Consider the following 19,464-nt stretch of genomic DNA (forward strand, 5'->3'; position numbering starts at 1 on the left):
GGAAGGGGAATGTTTTGACGCTGTTTCTGTTAAGAGGGTAAAAGGATCAACCGCAAATCATGGGGATACTGCAATATTTCATGTCCGTAACGCCAGAAGTCGAGCCGCTTTCAACAGCCTTGCCTTATCAGTTTCCATGGACTTTACCAGGTGTCACTGTGTCTGATGTGTAAAATGAAGTTTATTTTAGTCTTTGAGAAATTTTGTGTTAGTAATCCTTGGACATTTTTATTATGCGAGAGAGGCTTCAAAAGGTGGAAGATGCACGCACTACTATGATAACGTTTGAGATAAATTAGCAGACATAACAAGTTGAGCAGGTGCGTACTTTTGGAGATTCAATTGAATTATGTGATATCCATGTCATCATGAACAGAGTAACAGAAAAAATAAATTTAATGCTTGTCATCACTTTCCTTTAATTTAAGCAGATCAGATTTTTGTAAGCTTCTGTTCTAGGCTTCTTACGGGCAAATGAAATCTATCAGAAACCTGGATGTCTGATCCTTGATCTCTTCTATTATTGATAATAGAACGATCCTACATATAAAGAAGACTAATAATATTCGGATATTGAACTGCCTACAATGTTATTGAATTACTATTACAAAAATATGATGAAATTCTATGAACGATAAAAATTAGAACTAATCTTCAAAAGCTGATTTTTTAAAAATTAAATCTAAATCATCAAAATATAAACATGTTTTAATGTAAACTATTCACTAATGATTAAAACACTGAACTACGAATTGATTCAAACTCCTAATTAGATGGCACATTTTATTTTGTGCATTTATTGTTATTTTCTTCTATATAAGGAAGCAATGGGCACCCGAGATATCTAGACATTGGCTGTCACAATATTAACAAGTTGACTGCTGTGTGACTCACCTATAATTTACACTTGTCTGATTAGATGGCCCCTTTTCAATTACAGTTTAAATATAGCTAAGAAAGAGTAATGTAATTATATAGATGGTCCGAATAAAACGCGCGAGCCATTGCTTGGAATGTGTTGACTAACCCATTTAAATATCAGTTTCGGTGCTTAAGTTAAACATGTCATTTTTGTCCAAAGGTTAAAAATTCTAACCGTATCATTTTTTCTTCTTTTTTTTCAATAAAAGATAAGGCGTCACTAAATTAATCATAATTGTTTGAATATGTTCCAATACAAAATTAGTATTTGTTCTTCTTTGGACAATTGAAAAGTTACTTTCTTGCGGTACTCTAACGACAGAAAGGGGTAACTTTTATTCTACTGTAGAATTAACTGATTTTGAAAAAGAGTACCAATATTTTTTTAATATTTCGTGGATTTTGGAATGTTTGAATTTACCTTTTCGAGTGCAATAACATTTTGTTTTGAGCATCGAATTATATAATTTATTTGCATATGTAATTAAATAAAAACAGTTATTAATTTAAAGAGCATAAATGTTTTGACATTCTTTAGTATCTCGAGACCGTATTTGTTCATATATTGATTGAAATAACAATAGTCCGAAACAGGATATATCATTTAAGATATTGAATAAATTAGCAGACCGAAAAGATTGAATTCACACTAATGGGACTCTTTAATAAGATTCATTCTAAAAATATAACAAAAAAATTCAACAACACGTAAATTGTTAGATAATAGCATTAATTAGATCAGGATGTTACCGATAGGGATGCTATATCACTCATTACCAATCAAATTTTATTTCAGTTATGGTCAAAAATTGAAATAAGAACTTATTTATGAGTGACTAGTTGTCTATAATTTAAAATTAATTGAATTTTGATCATAATTCTTTTCCCTCATGGTTTTAATTAACCCTTCCTCTGCTTCAGAAGTCTCAAAAATCATGAGATGATCACCATTCTGTAAAATTTGGTTTGTTCTGTTGATATTAGTTTAATTCAGATGAAGTCCACTTAATCAAATTGAACTGAACTATTTTAATGTTGGTTTTTAGATTAAATTTAGCTATAAAATGGAAAAAGAACGGTTTGCTTTATTTAGGCACTGATTAAGCGCAATAACTGCATTACAAAAATGCTAATAATGGGCGAGTGATTGCATACGAATAAATGCATTAATATCGCATTTCTAAATTTATAGAGGCAATAAACTAAATAACCAGTCCCAAAATAATAATCTATGATTGCATACATGACGCAGGCACTTTCTTCAGATTCATCTACACGTGTAGACGAAGATGAACCGTGCTGTGATGGAGCCTGGATGGTATGTTGATTAAAGCGATGACAGTTGACCTATAAATATGAAGAGAAATGACAGATGTCAACATCGTGAGGAGGAAATTCGTAATTTCTTCCGTTGCATCTTTCTGAATGAATTCAGTGATGTCAGCGTGAAGTTTGTATTGCAACATAACCCTTTTCCAGCGTAATAGTGCAATTCCGGCGTAGAATGGTCTTAAAAGTTTTAAAAGATGAAGTCATTATTTTCGTATAACTGGTATTTTTTTAATAAATCAATATAATTGCATAATTATTGTTTTATTCATTAATTCCTTTACAGGGTTTTACAATTTTTTGGGGGAAAATTTGTTAAACTATTTACGCTATGCATGCAATGCAAAGATATCTCACATAATAGACAGATAACAGCTTTCTAAAGGAGGTCCCGGCCTCAAATAGAATGACTTATATCAGGGCCTTTTAAGTTTTATATTCGAAAACCTAGATTCTTATTGGAAGACTACCTATTACAATGGTTCTCATGACAAGACTTCGGGAAAATTTGTTCAGCTTTTCACCGATCATGGTCCATAGAACCCCAAACCACCCTTCAAAAGTTTTTATATATAATATGCGTATAACGGTTTAGCAATGTTATCTTGTCAACAGGAAAACTAGAGTTATTTTGTTTGGATTTTGGATTTTTGTTTGGAAGTTTTTCGGTAACTGCAATATTTTAGAAGGTAGGGGCTGAATAGGGATTTTCAAACCTTCATTTTGTCTTTTTCTAACATCAACAATTTATGTTGCCAGTTAATAACTTAGATGTAATGTAATCTAAATTTGCCTTCCAGCTTGCCGAGGGGAATTTTTTTGCCATTTATGTTGTCTGTGCGAGGATCACTATAAGCAAGCACAGCAGACGCCCTAATGAAATATTTATCTTTTGCTAAGAAGAATTTAGGGTGTTATTAAATTAACTGTTTAGATTGTTTTAAATTTTTACTGACAAAAAATTTTGATATTTATTATCAGTTTAACAAAACCCTTTAAAAAATGGCCAATTGATCGTCAGGATTCATAAAGATCAGAAGATAGGATGCTCATTATCCTGTTATAGATCAAAACAGGAAGATCGGAAAATGCGTCTTTCTTTTATGCCGAAACAAATTTTATGCTACATTTAATCTTCTGTAAGTAGCAATCATTTTAATTCTTAAAGATCCCAATGTATCTCGCAGATATAAAATAGATTCTGATACGTCATTCAGGATTTGATATATATATCACTGTGTTTTTATGAAACTGTAAATGTGTATTTTGTAAAAAAAACGCTCCCACCGCAAACAGGTTAACTTATTCAGATTGCATTCATATCTATTAAATAATGCGAATAACTCAGGGGTAAATGCAAACAATTTTCTTTTCATCGATACCAATTTTATTCATGCGATAAATTTTCTTTGATGTCCACAGTAATTTTTAATTGCAGCCACTGTAATTTGTTTACAAATAAAACATAACTGACACCTCCACTAGAAGTGGTGTGTAAGCAAATAAATGCAATAATTATATATGCATATTACATTTTCATTCAACATGACTTACTACGAAGATATCAAAATATCTTTGAAAGTGTTGCCTTTCTTTTTTTGCGTAACAATAAAGAAAATCGAATATGCATTTGCAAAAAATATCACTTCATATTAACGGAACTTGTACAGATTGAGCTGTTGTTTTAATTTAAGAGCCTCATACTCTTAGATTTCATTTCTCGCCGAATTTATTCAAAATGCAGCCATTCATTCATAATAGGCAACAAAAAACATTCAACAGTTTTGCCAATTTTAGCACCAGAAATATTTTTTTAATTGCCGGCTGTTTCAAACCAGGCGTGTACCTGGTTTCCGTTGTGTAAGCGGATTAAGTGCACTGCTAAAACTATCGGGGTTGAAGGGAGAGAGGAAAGAGTTATCATTATAACGAGATGTTAATGTAATATACTAATAATGTTTCGTCTGTTTCTATAGGCATCTGTGCAAACTAGAACGAAATCTTTTTTCCTTTTTCGGAATCTGTATGTTAGTTAGAAATCCTCTTCTTTAACTTTTCTTCTTCGGATTTTTTTCTTTCCCTTTTCTCATCCTTTCTTGTTGTTTTCATTTTTTAATAATTGTATCGTCATTTTCTTTCCCCACTTCTTCTTTATCAGGAGGGTTAATTAGGATTTTTTTTATTTCTTATTTTTTTTTTATTATATGAGGTTTCTGTCAGACGCTTTCAGAGAGGAGGAGGGGGAATGCTTAGGGGAAAAATATGATATTTGAGGACGTTTGTTAATATTAAAAGCAAAAAGTTTAGCTATATAAATCAAATACAAATCAAGATAAGTGTTGCAAATTGCAATATATTACAGCTTGCCCATCATATAGTTTCGCTCTTTTTTGCTGACTGATAAAAAAAAATATTGCGACTAGTAAAATAAATAAATAAATAAAGCTGCATTTTAAAGCTGAATATATAAAGTAAATATGTAAAAAATCTGAAAAAAAATCAATGAACTTATCTTAAATCAAACCAAAATTTGCGAAATCACATTTTTTCCATTTACTAGCTAAAACGGAGCATGTGTTCATAACTTTTCACTATTAGTTTTGGCTGGGTACTGATTGTGCTGACGTAATAGGGCCCATCATAGGAATCATGTTTAGCAAAACTTTTGATTAAAAATTTTAAAAACTATTGCTCAACGTTTGTTACAACGAACCCCTGGCTTTCTTTAGATTGTTAAAAATATCAAAACTGCTAATAATTACTATATTAGTTAATAAAGTTGTAAAAAAAATGTAATGTTTTTTTAATTAAGTGTTTATTTTATTTTCCGTGTCTAGCTCCAAGTTACAATCTGTTACAACTTGGGACACTTTACAGGGTTGTGAAAAGTTTTATTCTGCTGCTTTTAAATGAAATATAATACATATAAAAATTGTTGTATATATTCTAAAATATTTGGGTTTATAGAGCTTAAATAGCGCAACTTTTGTATTTACCCAAATTATTATTTTTTAATTGTTCAAAGGGACAGCACCTATACCTATGATCAGTTCGAACTAGATTACGAATTTTTTAGTTAATACCAATGCGAGTAAGTGAAATTTTAAGGAGAGATTTTGAATAATATTTTTTGAGTTCTTATACAATTTTATAATCAATTATTTTGATTCACCATTTTTCCTTTATTTTTTTCTCACTATTTCTTATATTTATACTCATCTACCTAAACTAGTCTACATTGGGGAAAAATACTTTTCAGTAGTTTAAAGTACTTTATTTTATAAATAACCATTTTTTCAATGTCTTTTAAGTCAGAGCTCTTAAATAAATATTTCATTGAAAAAAAAAAGCTTTTGTGAATAAAATAGCGTCGTGTCTCATTCTCCGACTTTTTCTTCTAAATACGTAATGAAATTCCGAGAGCAATTTAGTTTTACTGGAAAACTCTTTTTTTTTTTTTAGAGGGAGAAAAAAAGTAAAATCAAGAAAAAGAGTAAACAGATTAAATACTAAGTAGATTTATTAATAGCAAGTGCAGTCAAATTTGTTTTTCTAGACTCTTTATGAGTTTTTGTGCCCAATTTTTTTAATGTGGTTTTATAAAAAAAAATGTTCATCAAAATGTGTAAAATGAATAAAAAGTAACAAAAAATATTTTAAACAGAAAGCAACAATTGGCTCACCATATATTACATCGTCATATTACAAAATATGTGCTCATATTGCATCCCTAGTTTTATTACATAAGTATGCAGAATAATTTTTATATGCACATTTTAAAACTTTTCTGTATGCATTATAATTAATTCAATGTATAAGGATATAAAAATTTAAAATATTTCCTGTATTCATTAGTTTTTCTTCTTATTAAGAAAACCAGTTTCTAACTATATCATAAGGTTTCGAATTACTTTCTGTGCCATGCATTTTTATATTGTAAATAGTGAAAACATAAATTTAAAAAAAAGTATTACAAGCAATATATTTTCTATAGCTACTTAAGAAACTTTAGAATATTTTATGTATTTTCTTTGCTGCAGTCTCACATTCAAAACAAATTTGCATTAAGTGGATTTATTTGAAAAATAACATGTTGGTTTTGGTTCACAACTAATATCTGATGGCCCCTTCTCTACTACATTTAAGAGATCAAATTGAATATATGATCTAATTAAATATATGATCCGAATAGCAGGTGCAAGCCGTGATAACGAATGTGCAAAAATATACAAATAATTCTGGAATTTTTCATATGGATATTACATTTTTGGAAATTCATGATTTATACTTTTTATATTTAAAATCCCACATAATCATTATGGTTACTATTTTGTTCCTTTCACATATAATGAGTTGTTTGATTTGTACATTAAAATATAGATTTCATGATATTTAAACGTGCAATTAAGCCTAAATAGCAATAAAATGAAAAGATAAAAAATATTTGATCACGCTTTAGTATCTCGGGTATCGCGTAGATTCTTATACGGACTAAAATAATAACCAAACTTTCCTGCATATTCTTTAATAAATGTGTTTTCCACTCTCCTACCGCTTAAAAATTATGGACCTTGGATAAGATCGTTAATGCTCCAAGTGCTCAGATTTTTATTTTCAAAGTCTCGCAATACCAGAGCGTTCAAATTTCATTTATCTCACTCGTTGTGTTTTTAAGTTATTGTGTTTGTATGCGTGCGAATGTACAGACCGGCAAGCGGTCAATCTTCTGATGGATTTGGTTCAAAATATTGTACTGATCTACACTTTAGATGCTAAAACTTTGTACTGTTTGTGTCTGAAAAAATTCAAAGTTCCGAGGAAAAAGTTGGTAGCTATTGATTCGGTTTCAGAAAGCGTATCTCAGTTTTTAAAAAGTTGGGGAGCCTTGCTCTATACTATTCATTTACACTGCTATTAGTTTTCAGATTTTTAATGCTGTATAATTTTTTTTTTCTTAATTCAGCCATTTATTTTCTTGGCTTCGATCAATTTAAATTAAAATAAACCTGGAAAATATTTTTTATTTACTTCCTTCCGTATTTGCAAGGGAAAAAAAAAAACGACAATCCATTTCTATCTCACCTGATGTAGTGCGGGAGAAGAAGGTTGCCAGTTCAAGTATCGTTCTCGTTATCAGGCCGCGGTTCAACATTATGGGGTCGATCTCAAGATAGTTCTCGTGTTTCTTCAAAACGGAATAACCAACCCAAATTTTGATCTTGTATCAAATGTCACGTTTTTAGAAGTTAATAGTATAAAGGATGGTAGGGAAAAGGAAAGCGATACTGGAAATTTAAATAAAGTATAATAAACTAGTATAAATAATTTGAAGATTCCTGCTGTGAAATCTAAATAAAATACGAAGAATATTTTTCTTATTAAATTCTTTGTAAGTTATTTTAATGAAATCGTGGAAGTTGTAACATAAAAAAATGGATTATGTCTCGCAATAAAACCGTTCACATTCAGTTCACTAAATCATTTCAAGTTTTATTTTGTTATCCGATTTCCAACGCAAACTTCACGAGTTCAATACCAAGATGCAGTGAAAAATTTGACAACTTTTTAATGTTATTTTTAAAAGTCTTTTGTAATTTTTTTTTATTATTATTTCATGGATTGGTTTTCCATTTTCATGTCATATCAAATGCTGATAAACTTTCATTTATTCACGACGAATAGCTTTCAGACACTCAGGCGACAAACACAAAGCTATCAAGTAACTACCAAGAGGAACAAAACTTAAGATAAAATCTGTTGCCTTAGACAAAGCTTAGTCGATAAAAATTACGAAAATACCTATGCAATATGCATTCAAAAATTAACATTTAGAAAAAAATTCAAACTTACTTTACAGTCATAATAAATAATTTAGAAAAAAAATTTAAAGCAATTGTTAAAGGTGTTTTCTTCAGCAGATAATTAATTCCATGATCTCAATTAAATTGCCAGTTTTGAAGGCAGGTGTTTTTCCATCGCAGTAACTTTTGTTCTAACTATTTAACTTTATATTCGGCAGATATTGCTTTAAATATCTTAATAAATTATCCCTTCGTGGTCAGTACAGGATTTTTTTTCTAAATTTTGATTTTTGGAGTGCTTATTGCTAGTGGAGGATTAAGGTATTTTGCGTCTTCTTCTTAAATAGTTAGTCAATTTCGTTTCATGTTTCAACACATTTTTGACTAAATCTACATATTAATAATTTATTTTAATCTAATGTTTTCATTTCAGTAACTCTGTGAAAATATTTTTTTATTTAGTTTTTGAAAATGTACATTATGAAAAAATAATTAAAGTAATAAAATATTTAAAAGATAACCACATTTATTATTCATTTTCTTTTGCATATAATTATTAATAAACTTAATTATTAAGATAGAATATAATAAATAAAAGGATAGATTATTAAGATAGAATATATTGAAATAATAAATTTCAAACAAATATAACCTTCAAAAGTATTATTTTTTCAGAACCTACTGTCAAGTGGAAATAACATAACCAGCTAAATGAAGAATTAATATTCCAGTATATTATAAATACATAATGAACTATACATTAAATTACTATAATCATTTTTAAATAAAGTAAACACGCATTGTAGTCTTAATATTTTATAATTCATAGTTCTTATTTTTCACTGAGTTTTATTTGGCAACTAGATTGAGAATATTTCTAATCTATTTACCTGCTTCCCCTTTCAGCTCAGCTGCTCTAGGCAGCTAGCTGCTTAGTTTGCCTAGTCGAAAAACCGCCACTGCGTACTGCATACATATTACCGCATTTTCAAAACGCTGTCTGCGACAACATGTTCCTCTACGATTCTTTCACTTGACATCTGCTAATAACCTAGCGAATTTATTGTTGGAATGTCTGATTACTCTATGCAATTTGATGAACCTGAATAATAAATATTATTTCAATTTTACTTCTACCGCACGCTAGCAACTCAGATCAATTTCCATCTCATTTCATAATTTTCTTCATCTCGCTATCGATGCAGAAGAAGAGAAAAGAGCTCTTGAAGAAGAAGAATAAATAATTTGATTCCAATCTCGTGAATTTTTTGTACGTTTTCTGTGAAAATGAATGGGGCTGTTTAAATTCGCTATTTATACATATGGCTTCCGAATAAATTCAAAAAGCTTTGAAACGAAACGAATTGCTTTTTCTGAGCAATATTATATTACACGTCATCACTAAACAGTGTTGATTAAGACTCTATGTTCTCTGAAACAAATTTAAACATCGTTCTACAAAGTGCAATGAATTTTTTTAGAAACAACTTTAACTTCTTGTCTAAAACATGTAAGTACAAGTCAAAAGTAAATTAACATTTTTTCATTGAATTAAAAAACAATAAAAATGTATTGATTTAGTCTACTATTTTAATAAAAAGTGAAATTTTTAACAACTTGCATTGTTATTTCTGGCATTATTAAATCTGTCTCACTAAATTCATAAAAATATTCAAAGATGTAACGCTCTCCAATAATGCCAATGCACCAACCAAGCGCCAATCTTCTCGCCAATCTAAAGCAAGGCAGTACGATAGCTGCAAGACTGTGAGCATGTAAACCTACCGACCTCGAGAATTAATCATGTTAAGCTGTAAATTTAAATATTGGTTAAATGTAGAATTGTTGTTGTGTAATTGTAAGTGTAATGTATTGTATAATTGGTTGTCTATTCAATTCTTTTGAATTGTTAGAGCCCGTTTTCGTGCATTGCTCTTACAATGGCAATGTCATCTAAAGCGTTCTGTGGCATGACAAGTCTAATGACTCTTTTTATTAAAATCCTGGATCAGAAAATATTGGAAGATTTTGAATAAAATAAATAATTTATCTTTCTTAAAATTAAAGATGCTATTTTATGCAGTCATAAACGTTATGCCACATTTTATAACACCATCGATCAACTGATTCATAAATGAAAATTTCATATTTAAAAAATTATTCTAAATACGAAAAATTCGTCGTTCTTCAGTTCTACCATTCTGACTGCAGACGATGGCGAAACAACTTCCATACAAACTTTCATCTTTATCAAATATAAACTAACTGCCTATCGGTTTCTATCTATTTATATTCTGCAAAGCCAAGAAAATATTTCATAAAATATCTTTTCCGCTTTCTCTTCTAATGCGTAGCATAATCCAAAATCGGCTTTCGATGTCTCTAGCCGTAGATCAAAACTGGGAAAAAGTAAATAATAAAAAGATGTCGGGAATTTAGTGAAAGGAATTAAGGGATTTTCGAAACTTTATTCTGCAACATTTTAACATGAAAATATTTGTCTTTCGCCTTTCTTCTTTCTTTAGAATTCGTCTTTCTTCCCTTCGTCTAGTTTGATTCCATTAGCTGTCGCATTCTGTAAGTAACGAATTTTGTATCAGGCAGTTTACAAAAAGAAAGCCAGCTTAAAAATTTTATCGTGTTCATAAAAGGGAAATTTCTTCTTTGATTTCCAAAGAAAGTATTTTTTAACTCTGATAAAAGGACGCGCTTGAAAAGTTTGATGTAATGATAAAATCGGTTTGAATTTTATTACAACAATAAAAATCATTATTACACATTGTACCTTAAGATTAAATTTAATAAACTATTAAAGTAAGAGAAAAAACTGCACGGAAATAAAATTTGTACAACCGAATATCTGGTATTTTAAATTTTCAAACGCGATAAAAGTGATTTTATGCGATCATATTCTCCTAAGTTATTGAGGCAAAGTGTTGAAATTTCAAATAATAATTAATTAAAATACAGTAAAAATTTGAAAACTCCCTTTTTTAATGATATTTTCATAATTCAAATTTAGTGGCTTCAAGTCTGTTCCGTAGAGCATTTTCAACATTTTTTCATCACTGTCATGCAGTTTACAGGAAGCATGCCAGCCTAAAAACATTATCATGTTAAAAAGGCGGAAAGCTAAAACATTTGAGCATGAAAAGAAAGTAATTTGATTTTTAAAAAAATGAGAAATCCTTGACTAAAACACGGGAAAATATTGTTATATTCTATTAAAATATTCAAAAATTGTTATTTTTATAAAGCCATGAAACTTACACCAACCGAATGTTATTTCGAATTCAAATATAATTTGCAAATTAATGTTTTGGTATTCTATTCGTTCTTCAGTATATTCCGTTCCTGCTCAGATGATACACATCAAATGAGTTACATCAATTTAATTTTAGAATACTTGAAGAAGGAATAAAAGGCTGTATGTCTTGACATAGCTATGGCAACATTCATTTAGATGACATGCAAAGTTGCTTTTATCCTTAGATTGTGTCTTCCAGATTATTTTATAATGTAATAATGAGTTTTAATTATTTTTATATTGGAATATTTTTATAGAAATTTTCTTGGAACTGATTTTTTTTATGCACGTCAGCTTTTGCTAAGAAATTTTCAATTAGTCTGCATCAACTTTTTACCTATTTAGTGTACTATCTAATTAGAAAGCAATTTCCCTTTGAGGAATGCGTCACCAAATTAGATAATAGTCTATAATTTTATTAAAAATCCGTAGAGTACTTGAAGTGTGTGGGAATTATGTGTTATTTTTGTATTGGCTTGTAGCGTCTGAATGTTTTAATTATAACTTATAAGCTATAATTCGATGCCTATATGCTGTAGAGGGGACGGAGTTCTCGAACTCGACGGTTCTTAACCTCCCAGAATCTCTGTTTAAAGATAAATACATGACAAGGTCAGTTACATTATGAATGAAGTTTACAACTAAAATAAAACATCTGTTTAAGTTATAAGAATAAAGAAAATTTTGAATAGTGGGGAGAATTTAGAAATTAAAAAAAAAAAAAAAAAAAAAACGAACGAGGAAGAGAGTAAAGGAGGGATAATTCGATGAATATATGGCAGACTAATGCAATCATTAAGGGGTATTTTTTTCTTACTCAGGTGAATCAAACATTTGTAGGAAATACCCACCCCTTTTTAAACTTACTTTCATATCGCACAACAAAGCAGAAATCGCGCAGAAGAATATCTTTGAAACTCCTCACCGTAGACGAGTAAAAAAGTGTGTGTGTGTGTGTGTGTGTGTGTGTGTGTGTGTGTGTGTGTGTGTGTGTGTGTGTGTGAGGGAGGGAGGGAGGGAGAATCAAAAATTTAAAGATGGAAAATAAATTGTTTAATTAACAAAATTGTGAAGAATATTGTCCCTTTCAAATTCTGCATTTGTGACTTTTCTATACATTCATAAGAATTGTATCTAATTTTATAAAATTTTTTGTTTCACGAAATAAAAAAAACTCTCATTTTTTTATACAGGTCATTCACACCTAGATATTTCAATATAGTATTCTGGCCTGGTTCATCGAAATTGCAATGCAACCTAGCAATGTTTTGAAAAATATTTTTTATGACATTTGATTGATGATGTGTGGAAATTTTGTAATATTTAAACTGATTTTTTGTAAAACCAAAACTTATTTTGGCTTTAGTTGATAATTATTCCCCGTGAATGGAAAATGGGAAAAATTAAAAAAGCGTGTACGGAAAAAAGGAAGTAAAAGGTTTCAGCTCGAAAAAGAAGTAACTTTTTTAGAAAGATGGAGATTACTAGTTATCATATGGGAAAATATTGTAGAATATTTTTTTATTAAAATCCGTACAATCTTTCCATATTTACAAAGTGGAAAACAAAAGATACGAAGAAAGAAGAAGAAATAAACGATAGAAAAAAAAGAGTAAACAGAAGATACAAAGAAGGAAAAAAATGCGCGGAAGAAGAAAAGAACAAGATAAGAAGAGAAGAAAAAAAAAACTGAAAATAAAGGGAAAATTAAACATACGAAGAAAAGAAGAAAAAAAAGATACTAAAAAAATTCAAAGGGAAAAAAAAAGATAATACAATAAAGGGAGGAAAAAAGGAGAAAAAAAACTAAGAAGATGCAAAGAAGAAGGATTATAACGATTGAAGGTACGAAAAGGAAACCGAAGCATTTAACAAGATAAATAATTTAATTGATAAACTGAATAGATATATCTTTGGATAAATTATGGAAGCATATTGTCCTTGTAAACATCCGTTTCGGAAGATGTCAGTTTGCTACAAACATTGAAGTTATGCGCAATTTCGTAAAACTATGTTACAGCTATCGTATTACACCAATCTTATTTCGTAAATTAGAAAAATTTCGTTAATCTTTTAATATTTCTACCTATTTTCCCCAATACTAGTATCCCATGCCGTAACAATAAGTTTTGAAGTATATTGAGTTCTTCAGAAAACTCTCGTGTATTAATATTTGCAATTTGGAGACATTACTTCTTTTATTATATTGTAACTAAATCGGCCCTTGGATACGACACTGACACAAATTCCTTCAGTTTCGATCAACTTATATTCCTCTGGAATACATTCCTATTTTACTTTTTCCTTCTCCTGCGCAACCGAAAACGAAATCCATTTCGAACTCGCCTCGGATTCTCCGCCGTAGATAAAAATCGGAAAAAAAAAAAGAAAAAAAAAATGAAGAGAAAAAAGGAATGTAAAAAAATTAACACGAAGAATGAGTAATTTGATTAACAAAATGTGGGTGATGGTTGGGATAGGAAACTCCGATTGACCTTTGACATTTCATGCCTACAAGTCGCAGACGCCGTTACCATAGAAACACTGTTGTCAGGTTATCCTCTCGGAACTTAAGGACCAGACGACGTTTTTCTAGTCGCCCCTAGGAATTAAGTGGGGCTGATGAAGCCTCGATGATTAATTACTGCTCTAAATCATCACAATATATCAGGCCGCCTTCAAATGGTCGCTTTATTAGACATGAGATGCTCGTATTTATAACCATTTGCGGTTGTTGTCAAAATGCCAGAGGTGGCGTGGGATGAAATGTTAAGACATATTTAAAGGATGGGAAAATGATTTATTGAAATGAAATATAATTTTCACGCTTTGAAAAAGTTTTTTAATAAAAAAGTGTGTTAATAATTGATTTGGAAGTGAAGTTTTGGTTACTTTTTGCTACTTTCTTTAGTTATGATTATTGCGTAGTTTACTATTAAATACGCATCTGCTTATTTAAAGTATTAAAACGTGTCTAAGGAATAAAAAAAATCTATAAATTATAGCTTTATACTTATTGAAGGAAAATAAATAGCTATAATTCTGTACATTATAGATTTTTTAATAAATAAATATTCAATAAATTAAAAATTCATCAGCGGTATCCTTAATTTTTTAAAAATTTTATTTCAGAATGGAAATAAAATATAAAAAATTTGTAAAATATTTATTGGTGGCCTCTAGTTCAGCACTGAGTTTGACTCCAGATCCTAGTTATACGAAACAAAACAAAATAAAGCGGACAAGTTCAAAAAATTTAAAAATGATTAACATCCCATTTTTATAATTAATGAAAATATTCTTGTCAAGAATATTTTTACCCTAAATTATGAGAATTATGAGAGATTTACCCTAAATTATGAGAGGTTATACGGATTAAATGTATTAATCGTCATCACTAATAAGCGCTGTTAAATTAAAGCATTTCATTTTGTCAAGATATATTTATCCAAAATGATGTTGAATTTTCTTCAGTATTATCTTGTCTTCAGTACACTTTATAAATAATCTTTTATTTTAGATTACTTGATTTTATCTGGGAAGTCTTAATAAGTTTCGTTATAAAGAGAAAAACTCTTGTGAAATCTCTCTTAAATTTTGTGTTTCTTTCAGTTGCTGGATCTTCATATTTCTACAACTGTTGAGATAATTCGCGGCATTTTTTTACACTTTTAGAGTAAACTGATAAACTTCGCTTTAACCTACTTAATTATTCTTGGATTATAACATATTTCAGATGGCTCTTCTTGTAACTTCTCAGAATTAAATTCATTAATTTTAAGGATAATTTTAATTCTTAAGAGCTATTTTATATTTTTTCTGAGCTTTAATAACCTATTATTATATTCAAGGATTTCTTAAATCGCACTAATGTCAAACTTTGTTCTCGAAAGCTATGCTGTATGAGGATTTTCCCCAGTTGAAGTAAATTTGTGTTACGTCATAATCACGCGATAAACGTAACTACGCATGCTATCAACATCTGACTGTGCGTTGTCTACGCTGAGCTATGATGTCATATCTTTTAAGACACGCATTTAATTTCAAAACTAAACTGATGTGGCACTTTTGACGTGCATCATGAAAGCATGAATTGGCACCATTTTTAAATCGAATTGAAGCAAATTAAAAATGTTAAATGACCGACTTTCTATAAGGGGTCACCTTATCTTATTATTATTATTATTAAATTAATGGGATTAAGAACGACAGACCTCAGTGGTATGTTTAGTTTAGTTACATTAACAACCTGTTGAGAAGATAAAACTTACATTTTGAACAGGCCTTGTAATTTTGAACCGAGATCGATTGCTTCAAATTTCCACACCACACCGTGGAAATTTGTGGAGGTGTGTTTACCTTACGACGGATTGAACTCGCACTATACTCTCGTATATAGTTAATCTTTGATGGACAGAGCAGCAAGCGTTTCAGAATATTAGGAGATGAATAACAAAAGAGAGAGCGAGAGTAAGAAGAAAAGAAATATCTGATAAATATAACGAGTCTTTTTTTTGCATTCGAGTTTTTGACATAATCAAAGTAATGTAGTCAGTATTCTGAACTTTATATTCATTACTCCGATTGATGTTTCTATGTTTTACAATCACTGGCATTTGCTGGACGCTTTTACCGCTAACATTTCGAAATTAATACAGGTCACAATCATAACCGAATTTTATGCAAGGACGATTGAATTATACTATAAATGTTCAACTATCTTTCCATTGTCGCTAATATGATGTATTGAATTAATTGAAACCGAGATATTATCTAACATTTTTTAAATTCTTCCTTTTTTTTTTTTTTTTGATGTTGTTGCTTGCTTTTCAGAACACTTTAATACGTTTTTTAAAAATCTTTTAGTTTCCTGTCAAATTTTTTTGTCAAAAATATAAGTAAAATTTTTAAACACATTGCACTATATTTAATCCAACATAAGAATCTGAAAGACTTATCATAGCTCAAACTTTGAAGTGGGTGTCAGTTCTGCGAAACTCTTTCATCAACAGTTAATTTATTAAGATATCTGATACCCATATTCATTAAATTTTATTATGAATCATTTTTTCATGTTTTGCGGTATTTTAGTCTGGTAAAAATGACCTTGATTCGTAATTTTTCCGTATATGGTAGCATAATTCATCATAATTTATAGTTTGTTGGTCTTGTGTGTTTAGCTCCTAAAACTTAGTTTAAAATAAAGTCCTATTAAGAATATATAGCTTCTAATTTATGCAGAATTAAACTTTAAAAGTTAGAATTAATGAAAAAAAGGACACGGTCTAAGCTGCTGATTTTCTTCAAAAATTATATAAAACCATGTTTTTATAAATTTTTATTTTATTTTTTGTCTTTTCTTACATCTACTGTATATCGTGATTCAAGAGTAGTGCGACTCGTCCATTAGGGCTGCAGAGTTTCAGATCCCCTTGAACTTATTTTTAAAACTTAAATTTTCTTTTTTTTTAATCAAATTTTCTTATTTTCCCACTTTGAGGTTTTAAAGGTATTTGATTTATTTGCCCCTATGAGAGTTTAACCAATGATTTCCAAGACTAACGAACATGAAAAAAAGTAATAAAGACTTAAAAATTGACCAATTAATTAGACCAACAAGCAAGAGAAACACATGTCGTGGCGATATATGCGCAATCCATAAAAGCCCATTGCGCACATTACGCATTACTGATTTATTGATTTGAAAGGAAAAACAGCTCTTTCCTACTTTTGAATTTAGAGGCGCTGCAGCTGCAATTAGAGCAAGTTGGGCTTGGAGCGCTGATCATTTTCTCCACTCCCATCCAAAGCTCGCAATCCTTCTCTCGGTTTTTACCCTATCTCTTTCATTTGATGTTCAAGAGTTTTGGTTTCAAATTTTCTTTCCTTGATAGAAACACATCTGGATTATTTAATATCCATTTTCTTTTTCTTAAAAACAAGGTGGATAATTTTCCTAAACGTTATTCAGATGAAATTTTTTATGAGGAATCGGTTATTATTAATTATTACATTTTAAATATGATTAAAGTTTATAATCATTTATTGCTCTTTTTTTTTTTTTTTTGCTCATTTATTCGCTCATTTTATTACTCATGTTTGGAGGAGCATTGATAAGACGAAGATAAAGATGTGCGTAGAGAAGGAGCCTCTTATACTTTTAGCTCTTAAATTATCACTACAATACTCTCGTAATTGACAAAACTACAAGGAATTTATAGCGTACTAGCCGCCAAACTTACGTTTATTTTTTTGTAAATGCAAACAAAAACAAAATACAAATAATTTTCGAATTCTTATTTCCAAATGTTTTTTTAAATGCTTTAGAACCCTCAACCTTAATGAGAATAATAATTAATATTAAAGATTTTTGATATGCTAACTCTTGTTACAGCGTTTCGCCCATATATATGTTTAATATTTCAACAAAAAAAATGAATTATTATAAATTGGGTTTAAATTAATTTTGAAAAATTGATTAAAATTGCAGAATTATTCATAGAAAAATGAAATTTGTCACTGTAAAGCTAATTTTTTATATTTTAAGTTAGTGTAAAAATAATTTTTATATAATTACTGGGTTCGAGATTATGGCGGAAAAACATAAAATGTTCCTACCCTCATTCCACCCCTTCAAGAGGGACGTAACCATTTTTTAATAGACCCTTATCCTTCTAGATGCTGAGGATCATTTGTGCCAAATTTCGCTGGATTCAGTCAAGGTGTGTGGATCTGTATAAGGTTCAAACAAATAGGCATTTAGTTCTTATACATAAAGATAGATACTCATTATTTAATGTGTTTGAAAAGTAAAAAACTCCGTATGTGGATTTGAAATAAGAATATTTTAGATTACTAATGTATAAAATATATTTTTTAAAAGATCGTAATAAAAAAAAACAAAAAAAAAACACTTTTTTTCTCCAGCAGTGCTAATTTCTGTGCTGACGAGCTATTTCTGATTAGAACCTGGTGGCACGATAGCATCTTCTCACCTTGAAAACTGTTAAATCTTGATTTTATTATAGACATATTTTGTATGGATATTTTAGTTTATTTTTAGGGGGAGGGATTCACCAGAGGTCCTCACTTACCTTATTGAAGAAATTTAGGATAGCAGCTTAGATAAAGTCTTCCTTACCTGAAAATTGTTTAAAATAATGATGAAAATCTGAAATGATCCATTCTGTAATTTTAAACTAAACGCTATTTAAAGAAATGAAGTACCTGTGAGCCAGTTCAGAGTTTAACGACGAGTAATTTTCTAGTAGTTTACCTATGAATACGATCAAATTGAATGCTTTAACTATATATAGTATTAAAAGTTATGCAATGTATGTATTATGTATGCATGCATGCACGCACGTTTGTATGTCATCAAGTCTTAAAAAACGTCATATATTTTATTCGTATTAATATATTTCATTTTCCGTAGTCTAATTCTTAAAATATTATTAACACGAAGATGAGAATCTAATCATCTGTATCTCAGTATCTATAAACTTTTAAAAATATTCCGCTGTTACTTTTAATCCCAGCAACTTTGTATCCGCTTCTCCAACAAGTAAACAGATATCAAGTAAATATGGTAAATAAAAAGATCTTTACGAAAGTAAATAATACGGTGGTCGATGGAAGATACTTGTAGATAGTCTGGAAAAGGGATTCTAAAACTTTTAAAATTTTCTATCAAATAAATTGGAATCAAATATATATGTTTCATCATAAAAGCATTTTCCGGTTAAAAACCAATGCTTCCCCACTCAGTGTTCCTAACCAAAAAATTGGACTTTTTAAATTTATATTATTCAACAATATTCGTAAATGGTATTTTTATATTATAATAAAATATAAATATACGAGATAATATACATTCTATTTATATGCCGTGGTAAGTCCACCGCCATAAATCCTCAATTTAAGGATGTGAGGGCCAAAAATGGATAAAAAATATCATTATGTAATAATTTCAATTTAACAACATTCTTATTACTTGATTACTTATCACACCTTACTTTACTTATCACTTGATTTCAAACCTCACTTTAAATTCTGTGTTGTACACGTTTTTTTCCCATGTTGTCAAAACACACACGGGCTCTAATA

General features: G+C 29.5%; 1 protein-coding gene and 1 long non-coding RNA gene across 5 annotated transcripts in view; one reads left to right on the forward strand and one right to left on the reverse strand.

The window, feature by feature from the left end:
* LOC129958087 (uncharacterized) overlaps positions 1 to 9,068 on the reverse strand; it is a 53,235-nt gene extending 44,167 nt beyond the window's left edge. Inside the window, exon 1 of the mRNA XM_056070275.1 lies at positions 8,942 to 9,068. The gene's annotated coding sequence lies outside the window, so the exon portion shown is untranslated. The remainder of the gene's footprint in view (positions 1 to 8,941) is intronic.
* LOC129958091 (uncharacterized) overlaps positions 1 to 19,464 on the forward strand; it is a 157,157-nt gene that overhangs the window by 100,650 nt on the left and 37,043 nt on the right. The window lies entirely within an intron of this gene.

The sequence above is a fragment of the Argiope bruennichi genome, chromosome X1 (genome assembly GCF_947563725.1).
Source record: "Argiope bruennichi chromosome X1, qqArgBrue1.1, whole genome shotgun sequence".
Taxonomy (NCBI): Eukaryota; Metazoa; Arthropoda; class Arachnida; order Araneae; family Araneidae; genus Argiope; species Argiope bruennichi.